The following is an 8,361-nucleotide window of genomic DNA, read 5'->3' on the forward strand; positions in this document are numbered from 1 at the left end:
TCAATATTTAGAAATAAATCTTCCCGGGGGAGCATGCCCCCGGACCCCCCTATGTGAGGTCCACTCACCACCTATAAAAATAACACTTGACCCCTACCTATATGCCGTGAGCTGATTATCGAGCCTTCATTGTAACACTGTGTGTGTGTGTGTGTGTGTGTGTGTGTGTGTGTGTGTGTGTGTGTGTGTGTATGTGCGTGGGGAGTGTTGCAGTAGAACATTCCTCTGTAGCGCCCGGTGCATTAATGGGAAACCCTAAATGTTTGAGCACCCTCTATGAAACGTCAAGCTACCCCACAGCACCCCCAAAATAAATCTCTGGCGCCGCCACTGAGCCTGACTTGTGTTGGGGGGCCCGACTCTTTTTTTTCTTCAAAGGGGGGGCCTGACAGAAAAAGTTTGAGAACCACTGCGTTAAGGGAACACAATCAAGCTTTTTAAAAGGCGAGTGGATTTTGGCAGGCAGTGAGTGCGGACCAACGAGTGAACTATAACAAGAACGGCTCTCACCAAGTACGACTCGGTTCCCCTCGTTCAAACCAAAGAGCCGTTCAAAAGAATCGGCTCGTTCGCGACCGACACATCACTATTTGTATGTTAATGTTATTATGTTAGTAAACTCACTCACTGAAGCCGAGGGGAAGTCCTCATGTCCCTTCAGAGCACAGGAACAACTGAACCATATCTGAAGTCTGCATCAGGAGACGTGTCTTCCTTCACTTCCTGTCCGTTCTTAGACCACATGTAGGAAGTATGACCAGGTGGACAACTGCTGAGACACTGAAGGAGAGTAGACGATCCTGATCGGCTCACCTGCACCTGGAGATCTGAATAAAGCTAGAATTAACAAAACTGTCATTATGTTCATACATAAATATAAATCAAAACATCACACTACATTTGCAAGAAGTCGAAATTAAGAAATGAATTGTTACAACTCAGTTATTGTTATAAACCCAGCGTAAATGTTACCTGTGACGGACAGAGTGGGTCCAGGTTTGTTCTGAACCTGAACTGATCCGAGTCGCTCTCTCTCAGGTTTCTGGGTCTCAGAGTGCAGGTGTTGTTTCCACAGAGATCCTCAACACGACCTGCGTACTCTCAGATCTACAGGTTCACCATCTTTCTTCTCAGTGAACCAGAATTTCTGCACTGTGTTAACACCATCTTTCCATGTGGATGGGTAGCTGCAGCTCATCTCCACTGTTGATCCTTTCACTGCACAGACCTCAGTAAAGGAGTAAGTCTCTCCGCAGCCAAGCTCACCCTGACCCGCTGAAACACAGAGCATCAGGAACTAGAATCAAAGTGAATCTACACATTGTTGAGAAATTGCCTGAACAGAATGTAAAAATAAACATGTTACAATCTTTACTGGATAGAGCAGAAAAACACATGTGGATTCCTTCGTAGGCACTTTAAAACCAAGGAGACTTTTTGACTTTGTTGTTTCTTAATCAAAGCCAACAAGTCCTCCAACTCATACGACCAAACAGGTCGATTGTTTAAGCAGCTTAGATTACGACCCATCGCCACGTTTTAAAGTGTAGCACCTCTAGTGGTCGTGTGAGAAACAACATGCTCCCGTTTATTCACAAATATCCTTCTCTGGAAAATCCTAAATTGTAGAATAGTTTAGCATTAAAATGCTTTTTGATTAGATTTCTAGCGAGAAGTATATATTGTACTCTTAGAATCCACGTCCAGTCGATATGTAGGATCTACAGTTTGATAGATCTTACGAAGATGATTTGAGGTATGCGGCAGCCTCCATGTAAAGTTACGGGTTGAAAACAGTATTTCCGGTCTCAACGTTTTCAAAATAAAACCAATGATCAAATGAACATTTAATATTCATTACTAAAGGTACAGCCGCATCATCGCAGCGCACAAAACCTATTACAACAACAGCTCCTAACAGCATAATCACAATTGTTCCTGTCTGTTCAGCAGCTGGATCGACAGCGGAACAAAGGAAAACTTATAGCTGTCCGATCTACAGTTTGGTAATCTATACCTTCTGCAGCTCAAACTCTCTATACAGGACGTGTTTGGGGTCGCTTGTGATTTGACGGCCTTGCTCTCTCACCATCTCCTCAAACATCTCCTGAAGAGAGGACGGTGGAAGCACGCCAGTTATTTTTCCAGCCCTTTTTATCCAGCTCTGGAGTTGTGATTTAGATTGAACTGCCAAGTTACCAAACCATGTTGTGATGCCCTAACGGATAATAGACGCTGCCCTGTAGAACATGAACATGACGCATGCATCCACTCCATGGACCCTGAGCCGACCTGAGCTGGCTTATCTCTGAGCCGCCTGATCCACCTGATGGGCCCGGCCTAACTGAGCATCAAACTAAACCCCCAAATATTTAAAACGTGAAACTTGCTCCACTCCCTCCCTGTGGATAAGGACGGGGCTGTGATCGCCTACTGACTTGGGGTCAAAGGTCATTTCCTTTGTGTTTTTAACATGTGACACCAGGTTGTCCGCCTCACGCCACTTCACGACCTCTTCAACCTCAAGTTTATACATAGAAACGTCCGAGTCTCTCGTCAGTAGACTCAGTGTGGCTGTGTCCTCAGAGAGCTTCATGATGTGGTTGTGTGTGTGCTGACTCCTCACTCATGTGTAGAGTGTGAAGAGGAGAGCAGAGCTAACCTCGCAGCCTTGTGGCGCCCCGGTGCGTATGACCTGTGTGTCAGAGGGTCGAGTTTCACCTGCTGCTGTCTCTCAGTAGGAAGGAGTGATACCATCTGATCAAGTGAGGGTTCACCTCCATCTGTTTGAGCTTCTTTAACATCATTTGGGGAAGAATAGTATTAAAAGCTGAGCTAACGTCCATGAACATTAATCGAGCATAAGCTGAAGGGTGTTCCAGGTGTTTTAGAATAAAGAGTTGTAGAGGTCAGAGCCTCATCTGTACCTCCACACACTGGTAGGGGTCCAAGAGGTGTTGCACCTCAGTTCGCAAGTTCCCTACAATAATCCGTTCTAGTGACTTCATAACTATTGAGGTCGAAGCCACTGGTCTGAAGTCGCTGTTGTCATGTGGGCATGGTTTCTTTGCAACTGGTATGATGACAGCTTTCTTCCATATTTCATCCTGCCATAGACGGACAGGTTTAGAGACTACTTCTCTTGATGGCAGCCTTAGAGGTGGGGATCAGCTGGACGGTGTTATGGTCTGAATTTGAAAGGGGGGTCTAATCCAAGCAGCATACGCATTTTTGATGTTGCCATAACATTTGTCCAGCATGTTATTTTTCCGGGTGCCATTTTGTACGTATTGCTGGAATCCCGGAAGTGTTTGCTATCCTGGCTCCAAGATGGTGGAATGAGCTTCCATTGACATCAGGACAGCAGAAAGCTCACACACCTTCCAGACTGAAGACTCATCTCCTTCGACTCCACTTCGAGCGATAGAACTACTAACAAAGCACTTATATACTAACAAAGGACTGGCTTCTCTAAAGCCAGCTGAGTAGCACTTGAAGTGTTTGGCTCTATGAAACCTGATGTACTTTATGATTCTGTTTTCTTCAAGGTTGTGTCTTCCTGGTCGAATGTACTTGTAAGTCGCTTTGGATAAAAGCGTCAGCTAAATGCAATGTAATGTAATGTAATACTGGCAACTTCTAATTGTGGGAAATACGAAAACGTCATATAAAGAGACGTGCCATATAATGCTGTGAAACACAAAATAGCCAGCATGTGTAGTTCGGGGGGGGGGGGCTGGACCCGGGGGCTGGACCCGGGGCTGGACCCGGGGGCTGGACCCGTCCAATTCCAGTTTTGGAAAGTCTGCCGTGGTTCCATTCCATTTCAAAGAGCTGTTGACGCTCAGCGTAACCTTGTCGCACTGCCACTCCAACATCCAATCACAGGGCTGGATGACTAATCACGGGGTTTGTAAAGCAAGGCGGATTTTGTAGTCCCAAACGATAGCTGGGGATTCTGGGTAGTGTAGTGTCTTCGGAAACTGTAGTGTCTAAACTCCTAAAAAACTATTTGTTTCTCTGAATCGAAGGTTAAAAACACAAAAGCATTGCACACAATTTTAACCAATCAATGTCGTGTAATTAACAAGGATAAACTGAGGTGTTGTAGTGGATGAGTAATGCAGATATATCACTGTGTAATTATTTGACAGTGAGGGGAATATATCCGGTTTTATTATGAAAACTTCGAGACCGGAAAAACTGTTTTCACCCACGCTAACTTTACATGGAAGCTGCTGCATATACACGTTCTCCTGGCGAGACCTCAGATCATCTCTGTAATATCTATCAAACTGTAGATCCTACACATCCACTGGACGTGGATTCTAAAAGTACAATATACACTTCTCGCTAGAAATCTAATCAAAAAGCGTTTTAATGGCCAAACTATTCTACAATGTAGGATTTTCCAGAGAGGGTTATTTGTGAATAAACGGGAGCATGTTGTTTCTTACACGACCACTAGAGGTGCTACACTTTAAAACGTGGCTATGGGTCGTAATCTAAGCTGCTTAAACAATCGACCTCTTTGGTCGTTTTTTGTAGGAGGACATGCTGACCAAAGCAGGTAGAGCAGAAGTCTACGCAGAAAGGGTATGTTCAGTTTGACACAAGGTTGGACAATGCCTTCATATAAATGAACAGTGAAGGATTAGCGATCACATGAAAGGTGGGGTAAGTCAGTTTGAGGAACCGGCTCGAGATACACTTGTTGTTATATTCCATGGAATGCTCTGAACATCCCGATAGCAATGAATATCTGAAGTGCTTTGACAAAAACTCCATAAAAACATCATCTGTGGAAGCCGTGGCGCTGTAAAAAGCTCGACCAATCATCTGAGCCGGCTAAAGGAACTGGATGGCCTGCCTGCCTGTCAGCCTTCCCTCGGGGCACACACTGATCTCGTGCCCTCATTGGTCATGTGCGCGTTCGTGTGTTGGAGGAGGCGCTCTGTGAGGAAGGGGCAGATTTGTTCCGGCTGTGTATTTTCAAATTCTAGCCACTCGAGCCGGTTGCTCCAAAATGACCGACCCCACCTTTCATTAGAACAGTGTGTGGTTCTGGTTCCAGCCCCCTCTCTGTCCGCTCTGTGGTCGGGGTGCTGCTGAGTGTGAACTATAACTATGAATGCAGAGCACTGAGGTGTGAGCAGCTTCTGTCGGATGCAGATAAGAAAAAGAAGCTTTAAACTCAGGGCGTGAGAATATAACACTGAGGTCAGAGAGGAGAGAAGGAACTAGAAGGGTTGGTGCAGACGTATGGCGACATAAGAGTTGAGTCAATATGTTAGAATAAGAATATCTCTCTAAATCACTTCAACCTAATAAAAACAGAGCTGGAGATTCTTTAAGTCGTCTTAAGAAAAAAACAAAGCAAAGTGTTTTCACAGAGAGGATGGAGCAGTTATGCAGACACTATACTCTCTTGTTATCGCTTGTTAAGTGACGAGCAAACAGATATGCTATGCAGACGACTCGAGCAAAGGACAGAGGCAACGCACGACAAGAACATCCATCAAACGTAACGTCTTTGAGTTTCTACAATTCTACACACAAATACATTTAAAGTGTTTCTGCTGGGTTTGCCTTTTACACAAATCCATCCCACGTATTCCCACAGGAGACCTGGTTCTACGAGTCCCACGTTTTCCTAGAATCCCCCCTGTTCCTGTGATGAATGTAAGTGTAGATGTACCTGACACAGAGAGCAGGACGACGACTAATCCCCTCGCTGCTGCAGTGAGACTCAGAGCTGCTGCTCTCACCTCGTTGAGACTATAACACGTGTCAGATTAAATCATGTTCACAGGAGGTTCACAGAATCATTACGTCTATAAACTGTTTCTAATCACAGGGAAGGAGGAACGACGTGTTCAAAGATAACTTTCCTCTGTCGTCAATGAGCAGCAGACGGATATCAGGCTGTTAAGAGCTTTCCTTCCTCTTTAGATTATTAGCATGCATGATGAGCCACACGCCAGTTATCACCCATCACACAATAAAGATTGCTATCAGCTGTTTATATTCATCTATCTGTTTATATTCATCTATCTGTTTATATTCATCTATCAGCTGTTTATATTCATCTATCTGCTGTTTATATTCATCTATCTGTTTTATATTCATCTATCAGCTGTTTATATTCATCTATCTGTTTATATTCATCTATCAGCTGTTTATATTCATCTATCTGCTGTTTATATTCATCTATCTGTTTATATTCATCTATCAGCTGTTTATATTCATCTATCTGTTTATATTCATCTATCTGTTTATATTCATCTATCAGCTGTTTATATTCATCTATCTGCTGTTTATATTCATCTATCAGCTGTTTATATTCATCTATCAGCTGTTTATATTCATCTATCTGTTTATATTCATCTATCAGCTGTTTATATTCATCTATCTGTTTATATTCATCTATCAGTTTATATTCATCTATCTGTTGTTTATATTCATCTATCTGTTTATATTCATCTATCTGTTTATATTCATCTATCTGTTTATATTCATCTATCAGCTGTTTATATTATGAAGCTCAGCGCAAGTTCAGACAGGAAGACCTATCACCCGTATTGGTCGTCATGGCAATACTCGCTCCCTCCACTAGATGACAGGGAGCGCCACTCCTCAGCCAACCTATCACGCCCCTCTATTCACAAGCCTAATGATCGCACCTGTTAATCCCTCTATATATGCTCTCCCCTGTTCTATCAGCTGTCTTCCAGGGGCAAGTCCTACGAACCTGGTTCAACCTAACCTGATATGTTTGAGTTAGCCTGGTTGGCCTAATCCAGAACATACGCGCTCTCGCTAAGCGGTACTACGACGCTGGTTATCAAGTGGATCTCTCAAGCCAGCCGTGTCCTATCTAGCTAGGTGCACGTTCACATGAGAGGGGTGGGATCTGGAGCATTCGACCAATCACAGACATGGAGAAGCTACTGACAGCGCAGCGTCATACTTCCTGAATGAAAAGTGAACTTTAATACTAGTCAAAAATGAAGAAGTTAAACTTTAAACATCCATGACTTAAACACTTTATCCAGGATCAAAGCCACAGAGCTGCACCTGCAAGGTGAACACAGCTGGAACAGAACACGTGTTTGAATGAGTACATCAACAGGTTTATGATATCACTGCCCGTCTAACACACCATCTGACTTTAATTACATTTGTCTCGAGTGTTTCGTCAACTTAATGTGTTGCTTAAAATAATACTTCTGCATCCAGTATGTGACACTGTGAGTGTTGAACGGCCAGATACGGCTCAGTGACTCAGATCAGGAGACATGTGATACATCATGAAGTGATGTGCCGCGGACTGTACTTAATGTACTCTGATCCGGTTACTTATGTTGTGGCAGATATTTAAGTAAGCTTTCTTAACGCTAATGTTATAATAGTCAGATTGCTCTGAAGATGGAGGTGATATTCTATTCATGTTCACGTTCACACAGTCGGTGATTTTTGCCGGCCGTCTTTCCTGCGACGGCAGCTTTTCTGTATTTCCTTTCTCCTGTAATATGACTTGATCGCTTTAAACTCCGCACACTGAGCTCTGATTGGTCAGCAGGCGGTGCTTTCACTGAGTTGAGCTCTTAGCCTGCAACCTAACCTGGTCCCGACCAGGTTAGCCGCTAAGCATATATTACCATGGAGATCTAGCCGCTAAAAAGAGAACCAGCTTCGTAGGACCGGAAAGCCGGAGTTTTCCCTGAATTTAGCCGGCTAAGCGAAAATCCTGCTTCGTAGTATACCCCCCAGGTCTAGACCCGGGGGGGGTTCATCGGAAACGGTTCTTCCCTTCCCGATTGATGTCCCACAAAACCTGGGCCTAATCGCCAAAACACCATTTCATTCACTTGTTATAAACTGTCATCATTATGTTTCATTTATATAATGTGACCGATAATAAATATGTATTCCATACATCACGTCTCTCCTGATTGAACTGTAATATGTTTTTCATCACACTTGTCGAGCGCTGAGTCGATGACTTCTTTCATGGCACTTTCTGGAATACTGCACTTTTACTTCTTACATGTTTTTGACGTTTTCATGTTTTTTTTACCGTGACTTTTCCCCCATTTTGGACATTTAGATTTTACTCATATTTTCAAAACACTATACGTTTCTCCTAATGTTCAGACTTTTTCTTACAAACTAAACCATGCACTTTTTTCATAATTTGTTGACATTATTCTTTGACTTTTTTCAAATCTTTTCTGCATAATCTATAATGAGGTTTTCATATTTTTTGACATACTACTTTTACATGTTTTCGACATACTATACAATTACATTTTTTAAGTTTTTGACAAACTTTAGTATGACTTTTTTTAAACATGTGTT

The sequence above is a fragment of the Pseudochaenichthys georgianus genome, chromosome 1, assembly GCF_902827115.2.
Source record: "Pseudochaenichthys georgianus chromosome 1, fPseGeo1.2, whole genome shotgun sequence".
Taxonomy (NCBI): domain Eukaryota; kingdom Metazoa; phylum Chordata; class Actinopteri; order Perciformes; family Channichthyidae; genus Pseudochaenichthys; species Pseudochaenichthys georgianus.